This window comes from Bidens hawaiensis, unplaced genomic scaffold (assembly GCF_021521415.1).
Source record: "Bidens hawaiensis isolate Kalapana, Puna unplaced genomic scaffold, B.hawaiensis_p1.1 tig00032816_1, whole genome shotgun sequence".
NCBI classification, from domain to species: domain Eukaryota; kingdom Viridiplantae; phylum Streptophyta; class Magnoliopsida; order Asterales; family Asteraceae; genus Bidens; species Bidens hawaiensis.
Window position 1 is genome coordinate 185,881 of NW_027495609.1, and position 15,558 is coordinate 201,438.

At 37.8% G+C, this 15,558-nt stretch overlaps 1 pseudogene; it reads left to right on the forward strand.

The window, feature by feature from the left end:
* Positions 1–11,509: 11,509 nt before the first annotated feature.
* Positions 11,510–15,262, forward strand: LOC143584143 (protein FAR1-RELATED SEQUENCE 5-like; annotated as a pseudogene).
* Positions 15,263–15,558: the final 296 nt, after the last annotated feature.

Genomic DNA, 15,558 nt, shown 5'->3' on the forward strand with positions numbered 1-15,558 from the left:
ACTCACCAATCACAACCTCCTTTAGTGCACTTGGTATTGCTAAATTAAGAGGCCGAAATGACTATATAGAAGTAGTAATAGGGATGAGTAAACGGTACCAGGTTCAAGTAACGTACCGGTATCAATTCGGAACCGGATATTTAATGTTTTGGGATCGGCACGGTACCAATTCGGTTCTATGCCAGTGTTTAGCGAATTTTTGTCTACGGTGCCGGTACCGAACCGAGCATTTTAAGTACTGTCGTACTGGTACAAACTTATTAAGCAACGCAGGATTGGTGCTGGTATAGTACCGAGCTCACCCATAAAAAAACTTTTATAGATATTGATTTTAGATTTCTTGGTTCTATATCTTTTTAACAAGAAAAAACAAATCATTGTCATCTTTTGGTACCTGGTTTATACAACCCTCTTAATTTTATTCACTTCTTTTTAAATATATTAACAATTAAGGTTTATCAAACTGATTACCATGTGTACTAGCGCTAGGCGTTCAACCATATATTTGATTTTGTTTATTGAAAATTTATTGGATAACTTTTACTTATTGTTCATTAGTTTTGACACTTGACAGTTGAAGAAAAAAACAACCAAGCTGGGCATTACCTATATGCACCTCGATGCTCAACTTTTACAGTATGCTGCAACTTTTAAATCAAGATCCTCAAGGCAAGTTTTAAAAAGGATTCTCATACGCATTTGTATGCAAAAATTTTGTATTTTTTTTGTTGCTACTTTTTGAAATAGTATATGTACTAAAACAATCAAGATCTGTAGGTAAAAAACTAGGTTATGAACTTGCCTACATGCATCATGCACTACAAACACGTCAAACAAATTCGCATCAACAACACAGATGCTCTAATTTTTTATGTTAAAATCGATGCAAGGTTTTACTTCAAAAAACAAACACAAAAGACAGTTTTTTTTTATTTATTTATTTTTTTGGATGGCTTCTTAAGTAAAAAGAGAGGTATTTTGGGCAGTGTTTACCTTAACTACAAAAATGTTTACTACTACGCCACATAGAGATGGTAAAATGAGCAAGTCAAGAAGTTGGATTGTTCCAGTGTAAATGTAATTGCTATATATCTTTAATCTTATAAAGGCAAACTCCGCTTCAACGCGCGAGTATAAAAACTCGCTTAGTGTTAGCTACAATAAACTTCACATTTGACTAATATACCCTTGTATTTAAATAATCATATAATTAAATAATGTGATTTGTTAAAATCTTTTCTTGCACTAAGAACTTCTCATCGTATTAACCTAACTCTCTCTCTCTCTCTCTCTCTCTATATATATATATATATATATATATATATATATTATAAACGAAACCTTTAAAAACTCTCTGGCTGCTCCCCATCTCCTCTCAAGCCACCAGATTGCTATATTTGTAAATTGAAGCTTCTCATGCATTTGACCCGAATTCATTGATATGGGTCTCACCAAACTTAGATAACCCTTAAACGAGTTATAACATCTCATAAAATTAAAAATTAATCTCACCAAATATTTTATATGAAAATCCTATAAAATAGGGATATACTAAAAATGAATATATGATTTTCTTAAAAAACTATTATTTATAATTAAAAAACAATTTTATACTAAAAAATTAAGCGAGTCATGGGTCTCATCAAACCCAAATAGCTTTTAAACCAGGTTATAGCATTTCATTTATTTGTGAAACATTTTCATCATCAAAACTTAAGTATATTATTAATTTTTTTACAATAAATAAAATTAAAATACAAAAAGTATATAAATATTAAAAATAAATAATGCAAAACAAACCTTGTAATAAATGGGATAAAACCTAGTATATATATATATATAGGGGATGGTTCAGGAGAGAAATCATTTTACTGGGAGAAGTGTAAGAAATCAATCTAAATCATTGATTTGTCTAATCAATGGTATATAATTATGATGACAAACCTGTAATAAACTAGAAAAAATAATATGGAATGCTATATGGGGAAGGGTATTTTGGTCTTCATATTTGATAAGAAACATAGCACTTCAACCACTTTCCAAAAATTAGCCTAAAATATTTTTGCATATTCCGATTTCATAATTATAGGGTTTGTCTTATAATACAATTATGGGAATTTCTTTTATGTTAATCTAAACCTACAATAATTACTGTATTCATTTATAATATCTACTAATATGAATTCGATTCCCTAACAAATAATAATAATAATAATAATAATAATAATAATAATGGCTTTGGGTGGACTGAGCTACGTACCTATGTTGGCATTCTTTTTATACTTTACCTAGAGTATATGTAACGCCCGTTAATTTTCGGTTTAAAGATTTAAACCATGTAAAGTATGTATAATTCTTGGGATTTAACCGACATTTCTCGGAAACCTTCTCGTCATCCAGGTACGTTAAATCATTTAACTTTCCTTTCAAGTTGCCATATCATTCAACTTGGAGGGGCTAGGATGAAATATTTATATTATAACACAAAACATAAAAACCTAACCCCCACCCCATTCCCTTGTCCCATTGGTGCAGACACAGCCACCCCCACCCTCCGATTTTCCTTTTTCAGCCGAGGTTTGAGCGTAAAACTTCAATTTAAGATTAGTACTATGTCCCTACAAGTCTTTTACACCTTATTTGATCTTTATATCGCGCGTATTGATCGATAAACGGCTTGTTTTAGGTTAACCGGGTGGCTGTCTAATTGAGCGGTTTCGGGACTGTTTTGATTGAGGATTTTGCACCAAAATCTTCCTAGATATGTCTGGTATAACATACATTAAAATCATGTTCATTGGTGTTCGTTTGATTGATCAACTAGTTGTAGTTTGAAAGATTGTTTTCGGTTGACTAGAATGGTAGATTGTTGCGTTTAACGCGAGGGATGGAGTAAGTGACGACCAATTCAGTTCGGATAGCTTCGGTTTAATATACGGGCTGTTGAAAAATGATTTTTATAAGTATTGGGGCTGAATTGGTTGTCGGTTACTCAAACGGGTGGGTACAACGCGCATTTGCGTTTATTGAATAGTTGGTGCGTTGTACTTGCGAGTTACCGACCCATTTGACTCGTGTAGCGTCATGTGGACTTGTTGGCAATGAATTTATCATATTGGGTTCACACGGGGTTGAGTTGGATGTTAATTGCCTAAATGACTCTTAAACGCGCGTGTTAGTATCACCTAGTGCTTCCGGGGGTAATTTGAGAATTCTTTACTCCCGGGAGTATCTATGGGTCGTGTTGGTAAAATTAAGGCCCCGGGGGCTGTTATGATTGAGTTTGAAGAGGTCGAGGCTTTAGGTAACTCGAACCATGTTAGAACGTCTCGTAGGATAAACGAGTCCTTTCGATGTCATTTGTGATGATTGTATGTTTACCGGCAGGCGTTTGAGTTTCAGGGATACTTAGGGTTCTCTAGGTTGTAGTGAATTCGTGCCTTGTGTCAGGTGAGTTCATGATGCCACTTTTACTCTTTTTAAGTTTTTGGGCTAGCATGCACACCTAAGCGATTTTTCTTGATGAATCGTTAAACTATTTTGTATAGGCTTACTTGTATAGGGTAGGCCTTGGGATGATATTATGGTATGTTTGTATGTATTATTGTATGGCCAATAATTGGCGATGTTTATTAGTCGTTATCGACTAAGGATGTTTACGTATGCCTACTTTGTGTTTGCATACATTAGATGAGATGTTACTTGTTTGGGTTGTACGTGTGCTCGACCCTGATGTTATTACTTGGATGATATATATATAGGGATGTATTTATAAGGATGTTTATATATATAGTTATATATATATATATAATGATGATGATTACTTATTGTTGATGACGGCCTAACTGTTATATCCCGTTTATTTTAAAAACTCTTGGAATGACTATTATGATTATTATTATTATAGATGTTGATTAATAAAACTTGAACTCACTTAGCTCAAGCTGACTTTGTGTGCATATTAGTGTGAGTTTCAGGTTAGGAGGTGGATGCATTACCGCTTGGACGTGCACGGAGCTACTTGGACGGTGGAGGGCATGCTTAGTCAGAAGTTTTAATAATAATAAACATTTTTCTTTTAACGTTTTATTACACAAATTTCAATTTGGTTTTGGGCATAATTCCTGGGTTCTAGGAACTTGTTTTATTAATTATGATTTTCCGCTGAATTATACTCTAAATTGGTCTTTTTAATAGAATGAACTGTTTTTAAGTTTAAGTATTTTTGTAAGTATTTTGGATGAATATCAACTGTAGGATTCCCAGGATTCGGGGCCTTACAAGTTGGTATCAGAGCCATGGTTCGAGGGATCCAAGCATCCCCGAATGCTTGGACTCGAACTGTAAGAGAAGAGACTAGTATGCCCACCGCGAGTAGCTGCACGCCTAGAGGTAACTTTAAATTGTTTAGTCATTCCTTTGAATTTTAAAGTTTCCAGTATGTGATTAATTGTTTAAATGTTAGATAGAATGCTAATGTGGTTAGGGACATGGGGTGATTAGGATGGGCGGGTAAAGTAAACGACTAATTACACCTGATCAACTTCATTAGCAGTTTACCCTTACCTTACATATTCTAAATGCCACTTGTACTTGACCGTGTTAAAATTCTGTCTTTGTAGGGATAAGTCATGGTTAATACTCGTGCAGCTAAGAGAGTTGGTCCGGGTGTTCGTGGCCGTGGTCGTAAGCCACGCGCCGAAGCTAAGAGTGAAATTCCTACACCCCAGCAGGAGGAAACCCCGATTCATAAGGAGGGGGATAACCCCCGCCTTAGATCCTGCTATGCGCGCGGCTATCGCGGATGAGGTTTACTAGGTGCTCCATAGCGCCATTCCCGAGATCGTTGCTGAGGCCGTTAGGACCATGGAGGAGTCTTTGGTTAGTAAGAGTTCGGGTAAGGAAAGGAAGGGTAAGGAGACGCAGGTCGATGAGAAGGAGGAGGTGTATGTGCCGAGTGGGGATGAAGACGATGTGCGGACTATTAGTGTATCTACCCGGGGTTGTTCCTATAGTGACTTTAAGAAATGTGATCCTCCTTCTTTCGATGGTACTAAGGATGCTTTGGCAGCACATCAGTGGGTGAGGGAGATGGAGGCCGTTCTGAAAGTTAGTAAGTGCAAGGGGGATGACATGGTGACTTATGCTACTGCCTCGTTTCGTTCCGAGGCACTATGTTGGTGGGATAATCTGGCGCAGGCCATGGGTGATCGTTCGATTAGGAGGATGACGTAGGATGAGTTGAAGAAATTAGTTCTTGATCAGTTTTGTCCTCCACATGAATTGGATAAGATTGAACAGGAATTCTTGACCTTGGAGGCGGGTAGTATGACGCATCGGGAGTATACCACGAAGTTTAATAAGATGGCTCAATTATGTCCCGATCTGGTTACTCCTGAAGCTAAGAGGATTAAAAAGTATGTGAAGGGGCTTCCGGCAGATATTCGTAGGGGTGTGGTGACCACCGACATGAACTCGTGTCACTCGGTGGTTACCCTAGCTAGTATATTGTATGATCAGAGGGAGAAGTTACCGCCGACCAAGGCTAGGAAGACATGGAACTCAAATACGCACGATAAATGGCTTGGGGGAAACAATTTTAATTCGTCTGAGAAGAGGGTAAAGACTAAGACTTCTGAATTTAAGAGGGATGCGACGTTTGGCAATTGTAAGAAGTGCGGGAAACCGCACAAAGGGGAATGTAAGATTGGGTCTGGTTCCTGTTTTCGTTGTGATAAGGTTGGACACCCCCATTTCGAGTGTCCGACGTTGACTTGTTTCCGTTGTAAGGGTGCCGGCCACTTGGCAACAAACTGTCCTACCAGCAAGGTGGGGGGGGGGGGGGTCCGGTCAGGGGACTTCCTCGAGAGGGAAAGTGGAAGAGAAGCCGAAGGCTAGGGCGAGGGCTTTCAACATCTCCAAGAGAGAGGCGAAGGATGATGCGGATGTTGTTTCAGGTACTTTTTCCTTATTCATCTTTTATTCCACCGTTATAATTTCTCATTCCTTCGGAATCGTGAGTGATGATCATGTAGCTAAGCAGTAGTGTAATATTATCCCAGGTACCTTTTTACTTGATGAAGTACAGGCATCGGTCTTATTTGATTCGAGTGCTAGTAGAAGTTTTGTGTCGACCGCTTTCTATTCCTCATTGAATAAACCACCCGAGCACGTAGTCGATGTGTTTGAGGTTGAGGTTGCCATAGGAAAGTCCGTTTCCGTGTCTAGGGCTATTCAGGGTTGTTCCATCGAGTTGTCTGCGTATAGATTTCTGGTGTGGTTGTACTTGATGCCGCTTGGCTATTTCGATGTGGTGCTTGGGATGAATTGGCTCGCATGTGTTGATGCTCAGATTGTTTGCGGTCAGAAACTTGTACGTCTAAGGGCCCCGAATGAGACCCAAATTACGGTCTTCCGTGATCGAAATGGTGCGACGCCACATATCATATCTATGCTTAAGGCGGGAAAACTGATGCAGCGGGGATGCGGGGCGTATCTGGCGTATGCTATAAACGTGAAAACCGAGGTGGCTACTGTCGGTGATGTTCCTATTGTTCGGGATTTCCCAGATTTATTTCCAGATGATTTGTCAGATGTGCCACCGGATCGCGAGGTCGAATTCCAGATAGACCTTGTACCGGGCGCAAAACCCGTTGCTCGAGCCCCTTACCATCTAGTACCGAATGAAATGAAAGAACTTATGGCTCAATTGGAAGACTTGCTCGACAAGGGCTTCATTCGACCGAGCATCTCACCTTGGGGTGCCCCGATCCTGTTCGTTAAGAAGAAGGACGGTAGCATGCGGATGTGCATTGACTACCGTGAATTGAATAAACTCACTATTAAAAATCGGTACCCTCTCCCAAGGATCGCAGCTCCAAGGAGCTAGTTGGTTCTCGAAGATCGACCTTAGGTCTGGGTATCATCAGTTGAAAATTCGTGAGGAAGATATCCTTAAGACTGCCTTCCGCACTCGTTATGGGCATTATGAATTCCTCGTGATGTCTTTCGGTTTGACCAACGCACCGGCTGCGTTCATGGATCTTATGAACCGGGTGTGTAAACCGATGCTTGATCGTTCGCTTATTGTGTTCATCGACGACATTCTTGTGTATTCCAAAAGTGAATCCGATCACGTTGGTCATCTCATGGAAGTTTTGGAAGCTCTGCGAAAGAACAAGTTGTATGCGAAATTTTCTAAGTGTTCTTTTTGGTTACGCGAGGTTCAATTCCTGGGTCATGTTATTAACCCGAGTGGTATTTTTGTTGACCCTGCAAAGGTAGAAGCCGTAAACGAATGGGAATCTCCTAAGTCTCCGTCCGAAATCCGTAGCTTTCTGGGCTTGGCGGGGTATTACCGCCGCTTCATTCCCGACTTTTCAAAAATTGCTTCGTCATTGACCAAGTTGACTAAGAAGAGGGTTAAGTTTGTTTGGGGTACCGAGCAGGAGGAGGCTTTTCTCGAATTAAAGAACAGGTTGACGCATGCTCCGATTTTAGCGTTACCCGATGGCACTGACGATCTGGTTGTTTATTCTGATGCCTTTTACGAGGGGCTTGGGTGTGTTCTGATGCAGCGAGGCCGAGTCATCGCTTATGCCTCACGGCAGTTAAAGCCTCATGAGGCGATTATCCTACTCACGATTTGGAACTGGCGGCGGTTATGTTTGCGCTTAAGTTGTGGAGGCATTATCTGTACAGTGTCCCTTGTGTTATCTATACCGATCATAAGAGCTTAAAGTATTTCTTCGAACAAAAGGAACTGAATATGCGGCAGCGTCGATGGCTGGAGTTGATTAAGGATTATGATCTGGAGATTATTTACCGTCCCGGTAAGGCTAACGTGGTAGCCGACGCGTGGAGCCGGAAGGAGAGACCGAGACCTATTCGTGTAAAATCTTATCAGCTTATTCTTAAACTCGATATTTTGAAACAGATAGCCAACGTTCAGAATGAAGCTTTGTAGGTGGAATGGATTATGTTAGAACGTATTTGGGGACAAGAAAAATTGTTGGACGACTTCGGTGATGGGGTGAAGTATAAGGATGGGTGTTTATAGGTACCAAGGTATGGGGGATTCAGATGTAAAATTTTGGATGAAGCACACATGTCACGCTATTCAATCCATCCGGGCGCGACCAAGATGTACCAAGACCTGAAGAAGAATTATTGGTGGCCTACGATGAAGTTTGAGGTGGCGCAGTACGTGAGTAAGTGTTTGACGTGTCTGCAAGTTAAGGCCGAGCACCAGAAGCCTTTTGGGAAACTTCAACCTCTGGAAATACCTGAGTGGAAGTGGGAGCATCTTACGATGGATTTTGTGACTAAACTTCCTCGTACTCCTAGGGGTAGCTATGACACCATTTGGGTAATAGTTGATATATTGACTAAAAGCGCTCATTTCTTGCCGATTCGAGAAACTTTTAATTATAAGCAGCTAGCCGAGGTCTTTATTGGTGAGATCGTTTCTAGGCACGGGGTGACGGTACTATTGTTTCGGATAGGGATACATGGTTTACCTCTAGGTTTTGGAAGAAGTTTCATGAGGAGATGGGTACCAAACTTCTCATTAGTACCGCTTATCACCCGCAGACGGATGGTCAGTCCGAGAGGACCATACAGACTCTCGAGGATATGTTGCGGGCTTGGGTTATCGATTTTGGTGGTAGTTGGGATCGTCACTTACCGTTAGTCGAGTTTTCTTATAATAACAGTTACCACGCCACGACTGAGATGCCACCGTTTGAGATGTTGTATGGTAGTAGGTGTAAGACTCCGGTCTGTTGGGGTTCCATTGGTCAGAAACAGTTAGGTAGTTTGGAGGTGGTTGAGGATACGACTGGGTAGCTCGATAAGATCAAGGCTTTTATGAAGGCCGCTCAGGATCGTCAAAAGTCCTATGCGGATAAAAGGCTAAGACCTATTGTGTTTGAGGCTGGGGATCGGGTTATGTTGAAAGTTTCTCCTTGGAAGGGTATTATTTGTTTTCGTAAGAGGGGGAAGCTTAGTCCGAGGTTCATTGGTCTGTTCCGTATATTGTCCCGTATTGGTGAGGTAGCGTATAGACTGGAATTTCCTGATGAGCTCACGGGGATTCATCCTACTTTCCACATGTCCCATTTGAGGAAATGTTTAGCAGATGAGGAGGCCCATGTGCCTCTTGATGACATTGAGCTTGATAGTAAACTGAACTACGTTGAAGAACCTATTGCTATACTTGACCGTCAAGAAAGGCGTTTGAGGTACAAGTTGGTTAGGCAGGTGAAGGTGCAGTGGAGGCACTGTAGGGGTTCCGATGCTACTTGGGAGTCCGAAGACGAGATGATCAAACTTTATCCGCAGTTGTTCCTGTCGCATCGGGATTAGGGGACGAATCCCATTGTAAGGGGGATGGACTTGTAATGCCCGTCAATTTTCGGTTTAAAGATTTAAAGCATGTAAAGTATGTATAATTCTCGGGATTTAACCGACATTTCTCGGAAACCTTCTCGTCATCCCAGTACGTTAAATCATTTAACTTTTCTTTCAAGTTGCCATATCATTCAACTTGGAGGGACTATGATGAAATATTTATATTATAACACAAAACATAAAACCCTAACCCCCCACCCCATTCCCTTGTCCGATCGGCGCAAACACAGCCACCCCCACCCTCCGATTTTTCTTTTTGTAGCCGAGGTTTGAGCTTGTTGACTCGTGTAGCGTCGTGTGGACTTGTTGGCTGTGAATTTATTATATTGTGTCCACACAAGGCTGAGTTGGATGTTAATCGCCTAAACGACTCTTAAACGCGCGTGTTAGTATCACCTGGTTCTTCCGAGGGTAATTTGGGAATTCTTTACTCCCGGAAGTATCTATGGGTCGTGTTGGTAAACTTAAGGCCCCGGGGGCTGTTATGATTGAGTTTGATGAGGTCGAGGCTTTAGGTAACTCGAACCATGTTAGAACGTCTCGTAGGATAAACGAGTCCTTTCGATGTCATTTATGATTGTATGTTTACCGGCAAGCGTTTGAGTTTCGGGGATACTTAGGGTTCTCTAGGTTGTGGTGAATTCGTGCCTTGTGTCAGGTGAGTTCATGATGCCCCTTTTTACTCTTTTTAAGTTTTTGGGCTAGCATGCACACCTAAGCGATTTTGCTTGATGAACCGTTAAACTATTTTGTATAGGCTTACTTGTATAGGGTAGGCCTTGGGATGATATTATGGTATGTTTGTATGTATTATTGTATGGCCAATAATTGGCGATGTTTATTAGTCGTTATCGACTAAGGATGTTTACGTATGCCTACTTTGTGTTTGCATACGTTGGATGAGATGTTACTTGTTTGGGTTGTACGAGTGCTCGACCTTGATGTTATTACTTGGATGATATATATATATATATAGGGATGTATTTATAAGGATGTTTATATATATAGGTATATATATATAGGTGTGTGTGTATATATATATATAATGATGATGATTACTTATTGTTGATGATGGCCTAACTGTTATATCTCGTTTATTTTAAAAACTCTTGGAATGACTATTATGATTATTATTATAGATGTTAATTAATAAAACTTGAACTCACTCAGCTCAAGCTGACTTTGTGTGCATGTTAATGTGAGTTTCAGGTTAGGAGGTGGATGCATTACCGGTTGGACGTGCACGGAGCTACTTGGACGGTGAAGGGCATGATTAGTCGGAAGTTTTAATAATAATAAACATTTTTCTTTTAACGTTTTATTAAATACATTTCAATTTGGTTTTGGGCATAATTCCCGGGTTCCGGGAACTTGTTTTATTAATTATGATTTTCCGCTGAATTATACTCTGAATTGGTCTTTTTAATAGAATGAACTGTTTTTAAGTTTACGTATTTTTGTAAGTATTTTGAATGAATACCAACTGTAGGATTCCCGGGATTCGGGGCCTTACAGTATAAGTCTTATCTTTAAATTTTTTTTTATACTTTAGTTTTGATTATTTTAAAATTTTGTAAGACATAGTTAAACAATATCAAAATCAAAAACAAAAAAATTAGGTTCATTATATGTATAGTAATTAATCGGGATATATTGTGTAGGGATATGAATGTAGGCACAGTGCAGGGATATATTTTAGCATTTTATGTGTAATGATTTTTTGTGTAGGTAGTATATATATGTGTAGGGACGAGAGGTAAGAACTTAGCTTGTGTAAGAAAACTACACAAATAAGTAGTGTGTGTATATATATATATATGTGTAGGTAACAAGCTAACTTGTGTAGGTAAACATCTCACTTATTGTTAATTCAAATATTTATGTGTGGTAATTGAAATTTGTTTTAAATATTGGTTTGACAATTTTGTGTAAGTATTTAGGGAAGCATATATTTCTAGGTTGGGTGATGGAATGTGTAGGTATTTATATAGTTACCATTGTAGTTGAAATTCTTTTAGACATTGTTTAGTATATATTTGGTTGTTGGTACTGAATGATGGGGAGTCTAGAAGTGTGATATGGTATGTGTAGGATGTAAATGGTTTATGTTGGTATAGTTTGTTCATATTTTATATTTAACTATGTAGGATTTGTGCCGGTCATCTATGATGCTAATTTTACATCTTAATAGCTGAATTGGATTGTGTGTAGGTTATCATTGGGATAGTTTTACAATAGACATACGCACATGCTACACATACTACGCATGCTACACGGTATACATTAAACCATTCACATCCATCATAATAACACAATAAACAACAATACACATCCTACGCATACTACGTAGTAATTAGTAAGCCATACGCATCAATACAACATGTGTGTACATGTGTAGGGACAATGGCAGTGTAGGGGTATATGGTTGCATATGTGTAGGGATATATGGGTTGCATAATGTGTAGCCTGATTAATTGTCTAGTTAGTGTAATGATTTGTTTGTGTATAAGTGTATGAATATCCCTACAAAACCATTAAAGAAATCTCAAAATTCCTACACTATTATTAATAATATGATGATCTGTGTAGATTGTATTATAATCAAGTGTAAAATTTGTAGGTATATTTGTATTTCTTACAATGATGAGTCGTAACCTAGAATTTAAAAATGAACAAATTCAATATGGCGCCAAATTCATTTTAGTACATGTGAAATTCAGCTAGGTTGACAACATATTTTTTTCGTTCACTATTTATATTTTATAAATAGTTGATGAAATAAATATGAGCAGTAACTATATTATTAAAAGACAATAATTAAAACAATAATATGTAGATTTTAAGCATTGAATTTAGATACAATTATACTTGTGCTACTATACTCATATGATGATATGCGGGTGTTGCATATATGAGTTTATTATAGTGTTTGAATGACACATAAGAAGAAATAAAAATGAAAACCATCGGAGATATAACCAAAATGAATTTTGATTAAGAATTATTTTGAATAAAAAGATTAATTAAAAAAACCTGATTTGCAACTCTTAATTGGTTAGTATGAGTTTCCAAATATGACATTAAATCATTTGACTAATATGCCCTCAATATTAAATAAATTAGAAAACTAAAAGAAAATTTATGATTGGTTGAAATGAATTCTTACATTTCTCACACTAAGATGATTTCTTACATGAACTTAAACCTATATATATAGGGGAAAGTGAATATAGGGCTGTTAAGCATCTAACCTTATATGCGAAACCCCCAAAACTACGTAGTTTTGATAAAATACCTAATTAAATCTTAAATTAAATTCCTATTTTTTATGTTCAACAAAAAACGCTGCATACAAGCAAGGTTCTCTCCTATCCTAATAATCTAATTCAATCACTATTCACCTATTCGTTGATGCTAACTCTCTGATTGGATCCTTCAATCACCATGAATAAATCACAGGTAGCACATAACAAAACTTATTTTATTACTTCAATATTCATGATATTAATTCTCTTATATTATTCTAATGCACATAACAAAACTTGATATCAATTATTTAATTACTCTAATGTATTAAACGTAAATCACAAAACTTGATAACAAACCTGGATATTTTTTTTTTCTTGATATAGGATGTACAAGAGGATTTACAACCTCACTTAGAGGAGAAAGCTATTGAAACAAATGCAACTGGTGGTTTGAATGCTGAAATTGAGTATGATAATAACGTGAATGTTGATCCTAGGTTTAAAAAGTATGACGAGAATAATGTGGACAGAATGGTATTTGATAGTCCTGATGATGCATATGAGTTCTACAATCAATATGCTTTGTTACATGGATTCGGAATACGTATTTTTACAACTTTTAAAAACAAGACGACAGGTGAGCCTTATCGAAAGAAATATGTATGCAACAAAGAGGGTTTTAAAGAGTTAAGAAACGTCGTAGGGATTTAAGGACCAGATGTGAAGCATTTATTTGGATTTCAAAAAGTAAAGATGGAAAATGGAAAGTGGACATGTTTAACGATGTACACAATCATGAGCTAATTATTACTCCGACCAAAGTTATGAAATACCGGTCACATGGTAGGTTTCACCGCTCAATGGCTTGCAAATCTCTAATGTCGGAACTTGGTCAATCTGGGTTGAAACCGTGTCAAATCTAGAAGGTCATAAATACCGTGAAAAGTCCACTTGAAAATGATGTTACATCAAAACAGTGCGCTGACATCCTGGCCGAGGAACGAAAACAATACAAAGGTAAGGAGTTTTATGGACTCGTTAAGCATTTCCAAGATAAACTATTAGAAGATCGTAACCTTTATTTTGTTGTTGATTTATTTGATGATGGGTCTCCAAGAAATATTTTTTGGGCTGACGGGAGATCAAGAGACTCATTTGTAAAATTTGGGGACGTTCTTGTGTTTGATGTCACGTACATGACCAACAAGTTTAAGATGCCGTTTGCTCCCTTTGTTAGGGTGAACCATCATCGTCAATCTATACTATTTGGCGGTGTACTGCTGGAAAATGAGAAACAAGAAACTTTTGAATGGTTATTTAAAAACTTTTTAAACTGCATGTTTGACAAGTATCCGTTGGCAATAATTATTGATCAAGATAAAGCTATTGGAAATGCAATCAAAAGCATTTTCCCAAAAACTAGACATCGTTTTTGTTCATGGCATATTAAGAGACACGAGATTGAACATCTTCGATCTCTCAAAGTTCAGTACACTGACTTTCAAGAGCTACACAGACAATGGGTAAATAGTAATACAGTTGAAGAATTTGAGAGTCGATGGGAAATTTTATGTGGTAAGTACAATTTCCAAAGTGGCAGTTGGATAACGGAGATGTATAACCAACGTAAATATTGGGCTAAAGCCTTCTTAAAAGATTGTTTTTTTGCTGGTATGACATCAAGCGGAAGAAGCGAGAGCATTCATTCCTATTTTGATGGATATGTGAATTCAAAGACCATGTTAAATGAGTTTGTAATACAGTACAATAAAGCTGTTGAGGCTCGAAGGGCTGCCGAAGAAGATGAAGACTTCAAAACCATGGACTTACAACCAAATCTTTCTTCTGTTAATCCGATAGAGGCAAAAGCAGGTTCACGTTACACTAAAAATCTCTTTGATCTATTCAAGAAAGAGTGGACCGAAGCTACATTAAATTTAACTCATAAGACGATAAGCAAAAGCTCAGAAGAAATCAAATACAAGGTTGGACAATTAAATATTGATAAAATATACTGGAGACATGTTAATTTCTATCTCTCGGATAAGATAGACGTCACATGTTCATGTGCAAAGTTCAAAACCTATGGGATGTTATGCAAGCATATCTTATATGTCTTGAAGAAGAGGAATGTTGAAACACTTCCTGATCATTATATTTTATCTAGGTGGACACTTGATGCTAGATATAAGTCAAGCAATTGCAATACTGGGATAGAAGATATTGATAATGAAAATGAAGTTAGTGCGTTAACGTTATGGTGTGTTCAGTCAATTTTTAGAAAAGCAATCGAGAATGCACGAGACTCTCCATTTGAGATAAAGAAACTAAATACCATGTTGGTGAAGTTTTTAGAAGAACAAAGTGTCCGAATAAATTCCAAACGGCTTGAAATTGCACCACAACAGTCTAATGTCGGAAGTTCACAAGTAAGCATGATGCCTCAAATTTCCGTTCGGGACCCATTAGCTCCTACTAATATGAAAGGTCGTCCTAAAAATGCAACTAGAATCAATTTTTCTCTTGAAGCACCAAAAAAGAGAACTTGTTCTTATTGTAAGGAATTGGGCCATTACATCAGTGGATGTCTAAAAGGAGGGTAAGAGTGATACATATTAGTATTTAAATACAAATTTTCTTTGGAAGTGTAATATTTGTTTTTTTTTTGTTTCTCCGGAAGGATGAGGCTGAGGCTGAGGCTGAGGCTGAGGCTGAGGCTGAGACTTTACAAGAAAGAGAAGGATAATATATGAATCAACTTGAAGAATGACTTGTTTTGATAATCATTTGCAATGCTTGCAGTTGTTTAAGTACAATAGTTTTATTTTATTCAAACTTGGATTGATTCTAAAAATTTTAAAATTTCCATTGAAATAGCAGGTTTGTTTCATAGACTCAA